The sequence below is a fragment of the Crocodylus porosus genome, unplaced genomic scaffold (genome assembly GCF_001723895.1).
Source record: "Crocodylus porosus isolate Cpor-Errol unplaced genomic scaffold, CroPor_comp1, whole genome shotgun sequence".
NCBI lineage: Eukaryota > Metazoa > Chordata > Crocodylia > Crocodylidae > Crocodylus > Crocodylus porosus.
This window is the reverse complement of record NW_017728943.1, coordinates 84,123,803-84,129,405: the sequence shown is the minus strand read 5'-3', so window position 1 is coordinate 84,129,405 and position 5,603 is coordinate 84,123,803. Positions and strand designations below refer to the sequence as shown.

At 46.7% G+C, this 5,603-nt stretch overlaps 1 long non-coding RNA gene across 1 annotated transcript; it reads right to left on the bottom strand.

Annotated features, from left to right (window-relative positions):
• Positions 1-1,925: 1,925 nt before the first annotated feature.
• LOC109319258 lies at positions 1,926-5,559 on the bottom strand. Its single transcript, XR_002103441.1, has 2 exons — positions 5,364-5,559; positions 1,926-2,734 (listed from the first exon to the last, which is right to left on the bottom strand). It is a non-coding gene; the product is annotated as an uncharacterized LOC109319258 (long non-coding RNA).
• Positions 5,560-5,603: the final 44 nt, after the last annotated feature.

The window sequence follows — 5,603 nt, the reverse complement described above, 5'->3', positions numbered from 1 at the left end:
TTTCTCTGAATAGCAAACTGGATCATTTCATGATCACTGTCCCCTAGCCTCCTTTGTACTAGCACCTCCCCAACTAGGTCATCCCCAGAGGCTAACACCAGATCCAGTATGGCGTTTCCCCTAGTGGGGACGAGTACCTCCTGCACAAGGTGTAGGTCCTGGACGCACGTCAGGAACCTTCATGAGTGGCTAGACCTGGCCGACTGCTCCTCCCAGTTGATGTCAGGGTAATTCATATCACCCATGACCACAACATCCTTTGCATGTGCAGCCTCTCCCAGCTGCCTGGAGAATTCCAGATCCAGCTCTTCCTCCTGATGTGGTGGTCTGTAGTAAACCCCTACCACCAGATCCCTCTCCCCTCGCCCTCCTTCGAGCTTGACCCACAGGGTCTTAGTTAAGCCTTCCTCTGGTCCCATTTGGAAGGTAGAACTGGTACACTATTCCCTAACATACAGCGCAACCCCCCCACTTTTTTTTCCCCTTTTTTCTATTCTGTTATGGGTTTAAACTAGTTCTTGGTTACTTAAATCAGTTTATGTGTAACTTCTGTGCCTAGCCCATGTGTGGCCTCACCAGTGAAGAATACAACAGAATCATTACTTCCCTCTGTCTGCTGGCAACACTCCTACTAATGCAGCTGTTAGCCACCTTGGCAAAAAGGGCATGCTGTTGACTCATATCTAGCTTATTGTCCATTGTAACCCCCAGGTTCTTTTCTGCAGAGCTGCTGCTTAGCCAGTCGGCCCTCAGCCCGTAGCAGTGCATGGGATTGTTCCGTCCTAAGTGCATGAGTTTGCATTTGTCCTTGTTGAACCTCATGAGATTTCTTTTGGTCCAATCCTCCAATTTGTCTAGGTCACTCTGAATCCTAGGCTGCCCTCCAGCATATCTACTACTCCCCCCAGCTTGGTGTCAATCGCAAGGTTGCTGAGGATGCACTCCATCCCATCTTCCAGATTGTTAATGAAGATATTAAACAAAACTGGTCCCAGGACAGACCCTGGGGACACTCCACTTGATACTAGCACTTGATTCATATGCTTTGGATTTCCTGATCACATAGTAGTATGGGAAATGTGATTTTTTCCGCCAGTAAATAATATAGAATAAAAACAGTATATTTTTCCTAAATGGGTCCTCCACTAGGACTATATAAATAAATTGAAATGTGAACTGTTGGAAGGGAAGACTGGGCCAAATATGGCAAGTCAGGGGCCCAAAAGCACAACAGATCACTGAAACAAATGAGCTTATGCAAAACCTTGAAGACATGGAACTTGAATCTAATGGTCTAACAGTACAGCTCCACAGCCTATGCAGTGCTCTAAATGAGAGACACTAGTAAAAGGGGCGAGAACATATGACATAATTAGAAATGTTTTAGGGAAGCCATGTTAAATCTTGACATTATGATTATGTTAAATGCATTTGCATCTATTTGACGATCCTGTCCTCAAAAGCACTAGATAATTTTTTAGGTTTTCTTCAGGCTTGCGCCCGCTCGCTCTCTCTTTCTCTCTCGCTCTTACACACACACACACTTTACCTCTGAACTTAAAAACATGAGAAATTTCACCTGCCAAACATACCTTTATAAAACAATAAGCCACTTAAATAGGGTCTTAGAATGAAAGTAGAATTTTACTTATACAATAGCTAAATTAAAGATGCATAATGCATAAGTGCACTAAGGCAAAATGCATAATTGCAAAGCCTGATGTGAAAATTGTTAAATATCTGAAAAGGACCAACAAAGAAAAGCATTTAATAAAAGCTTTTTTAATTTTTTGGTGCAAAAGTCCATTTCAGGAAGAAAGATAACTTTTTGTTCTTTAACAGTTAGGGTCATTATTGAGCTAAGGAAAATCTACCTTCAAGCAGTGTTATTTTGGGCTTCCGAATATTAGGAGGTATTTTTATTCTATAGACAGAGGGTCCTGTTCTCCAGACCAGCCAAACTTTGCTTAGTGCATGAATGGAAAGCTAGCTTTGTGCTACCCAGCTTGGCACTGTGCATAAATTTTGAACAGCCCTGAGGTTGCCCCCCCTCAATTCATTCTGGTTGTTGCAGCAGCTAAAAATTGCTGGAGCACTCTATACTCAGATCACGTCCCTAGCACTAGGGAATGGCATGGCACAGAGGCATTGCACTTTTTCAGCAGCAAGTGGTACTATGCTGGAAGTTGTTAGGCTGGTGCTGTACACTAAGTGTAGCTGGAAAAAGTCCCCGCACACAAAGGAGAATGACTCCTTGCACAAAACTCTGAAATGTCACAGCTCCAATTGAGTGTAAGCAAATTCACCTCCAAATAGGAAACCAAGCGTGATGTACTTTCATTTTTAAAAATATTTGGGGGCTAAATTGTAATCAGATGAAAACTGTAGCTAGAACAGAAAGCTCACCTAGTAGCACTTGCCACTGTGAGTTCTGCAACACACTTACATACAGCTTTCTAATCCATAACACAACTTTAAAGCACATATACATTTGGAAACAGTCCCATTTTACCCTCCTCCTCGTGAGCATGGATCAAATAACAGAAATGACTGCAGCCTAGTGCAAGGATAACTGAACTAGCACTAAATTAACTCATTCAGATACTAGTGCCAATCTTGCCACAGCACCTGGGGCTCAGCAAGGACCTCCAGTCCCAGACTGAAGGAGTGCAGTCGACAGAAGTCACAACATTGAAGCATCTCGTAGATTCAACCCCATTTTACTCCAAGGGACCTTTGAGCAAAAGAGAAGAGCAGGCTATTACAACAACAGTACAGATGACAAAACCATTTTTAATAACACAAATATAAAAACTGTGACAAGAATGCATTTAAAAGAAAATATTTGAAATTCAGATCTAATATATACTACCATTTGTTACTTGCTTCTCCAAAATGGTGTAAGACTTAATCCCTGCAGCCTTTAAGGATAAGTCTTTATTTCACAGTTAACCATGGTGACTGGTTCCTGGTTCCTGGTTAGCCAAAACCCAGGTGCAAGCTTCCTCACAGGAAAGGCTTACCCACTTTAATGTGTGTGTACCTGAGGCAGGTGCCATGCCTCTTGGTGTTGGGAGGCTTAGGACTCTTTCTTAGTCAACTGCAAAATTCCTGTCCTACAGGAGGAAACCTAGAAATGGCACTGGAGGACTATCAGAACTTGGTATATCTTGGCCATGTCCTCACAGCAAAGTGAGCAGTTCCAGCCTCTGCTAAAGCAGAGCCAAGGTTCTAACTCAGGAGCTGGCAACCCGCAGCAGGCATGCTACATGAGGTCATTTTGCTTGGCATGCCAGTCGGCCTGGGCTCTGAGCAGCTGCCACCAGCCACTGAGCCTGGCTGCAAGCCCTTCTGCAAGCAGCCCAGCCTCCGTGGCAGGCAGCAGCTGCCCACTGCCTGGGCCGGTTGTGGCAGGCAGCCAGGAGGCTGCAATTGGTGCACTGGCATCTGGAGCCCTGGCTTGGCTCTGTGGCCACCAGCAGCTGCACGTGTGCCTCAGGGCACACAGCAGGGAAGGGGCCTGGAGTAGCACAACCTTGGCCCCTTCCCTGACATTTGCCTCAAGGCACTTGTGCAGCTGTTGCCACCACGGATCCAGGCTGCTCACGGCATGTGCTTCAGAGCACACGGTGGGAAAGGGGCCAGGTGCCGTGCAGGCTCGGCCCTTTCCTTGCTGTGCTCCCCAAGGCACATGTGCAGCCACTGCCAATGCTGGAGCAAGGAAGTCTGGTGCCCAGGGCAAGCTCACAGCTCACTGCAGCAGCCTGCCCTTGTCCCGCACACAGATCGGGGGGGGGGGCACATGCCCCGCCATGCTTGCCAGGGTGTGCACAAAGCAGCAGGAGCCACCACCCTCCCTCTGCTCCCCCAAACAAGCTGCTTGCAGTTCCAGCTCGTGCTGTGCTCTAACTGGACAGCGCCTGTGGGTGCCCCTTCACTTTGGCACCTGGGGTGGTTACCCCACTCACCCCTCCCTTGCTACAGTACTGACCACTGCTAGGAACCAGCCAAGGCTGGGGCTCTGGATCCCAGTGCAGCCTCTTGCATGCTCACAGCTGCCTGCTGCAAGCAGCCAGGGCTCCATGACAGGAGGCAGGGGCTTGCTCAGAGCCTGGACTGCTTGCAGCAGGCAGCCATGTGGCTACAAGTTGCTGTACCGAGGTTGGGAGCCCTGGCTTGTTGCTGGCAGTGGCTGCTTGTGTGCTTTGGGGAGCACAACCAAGAAGGATTGGGCCCCTCATGGGTCCGCCACCATCCGTCCCTAGTATATAAACGTCTGAGAAGTCCAGTTTGTGGGTTTTTTTGGCATTCAGCCCAAAAACGCTACTGACCCCTGTTCTAACCCCTCCCCCTCTACTGCACCTCTAAACCGCAGTCAAGCAACTTTCTATGAGGCTCATGTTGGGAGTGCAGCTAAAGCCTGGGTAACAGCCAGGATTAACCACACAGTGAAGATATACTGAGAAATACTTCCCCTAGCCTTAGGAAATCAAACGGCTGAAAGCAGCAGAGGTGTTTTGTTTGGTTTATCTTTCAGTTTTAAACACTTCAGTTCAGAGCATGTAGAGGATGTCTCACTTCAAAAGTATTTTCCTTCAGAAAGTTAAATTTAAAATGGCAGAATCAGGGTCTCATCTGCTGCACAGAACATAAGGCTGGATAGTTGTGTCTGTGCAAAATAGTTCTCTTTTCAGTCCACCTGCAGCATGAAAATACCCTCACAGGTTTTCAATGCTACCTATGGTCAAGCTGTAAGAGCTTGCTTGCAATTACCCTGAAGAAACGTGCTTCAGGCCAACAACTGCAGAGAAGAGAGCAAAAGGGAAAAATAAAATCCTCTTGAACAGATGTGTGTTTGGGTGAAAAAAGGTATTCTTTACAGAAGTAACAAAGCTGTGCAGGGGGAGTCTCATGTCTACGCTTACCCCATGCATAATAAAAACTGTGTAAATATTTATGAAAATACCTTAGCCTAAGTCAGGTCTGTAGCATATTTAATATTTTCAATAAATGCTTGTATGTCAGTGCCAAACGCAACATTTTGAAAAATGAACCTTCAGTAAAGCTGTCAGAAGTGCGGGGGTGTTAAGCCCAGGTACCTGCCAACAGAAACCTCTGGGAGGATGCCCCTGGAAGAAGTGAAACAATGCTGGGGTCTCTATAAGGATTAACGGAGGCACTTGTAAAAAATTTAACATCCACTTTGGTATTTACAGGCTTCCTAGTCAGTAATCTGTGGGGCAACCAGCAGATATTTTTTGACTCCTTTATGTTTCTGCTCAAAGCATTTTCACTTTTGTAAAACAGATAGGCAGGTTCTTTTCAATCTGACTTTAAAATGATCTGGGGTTTTGGAAACTCACGTGGAAGAGGAGCTGGGGCACGGACAAGTCACGCTTTCAACTCTGCCTGCTACATCTGTGCACGCCTGCTGCAGCTGTGCCAAGTCTTGCGATAGCTGTCACAGAAAGAGGCAGGTAGCTGAGTTAGCCTGAAGACAGGAAGAAAGGAGTAAGCTTTCATAAACAGACACCATTCTGCCCTGTCAAGCGCTATGAAGAGACAGTGGGGGTCAACAGGGCATGCGACAGATTAGCTCTGCA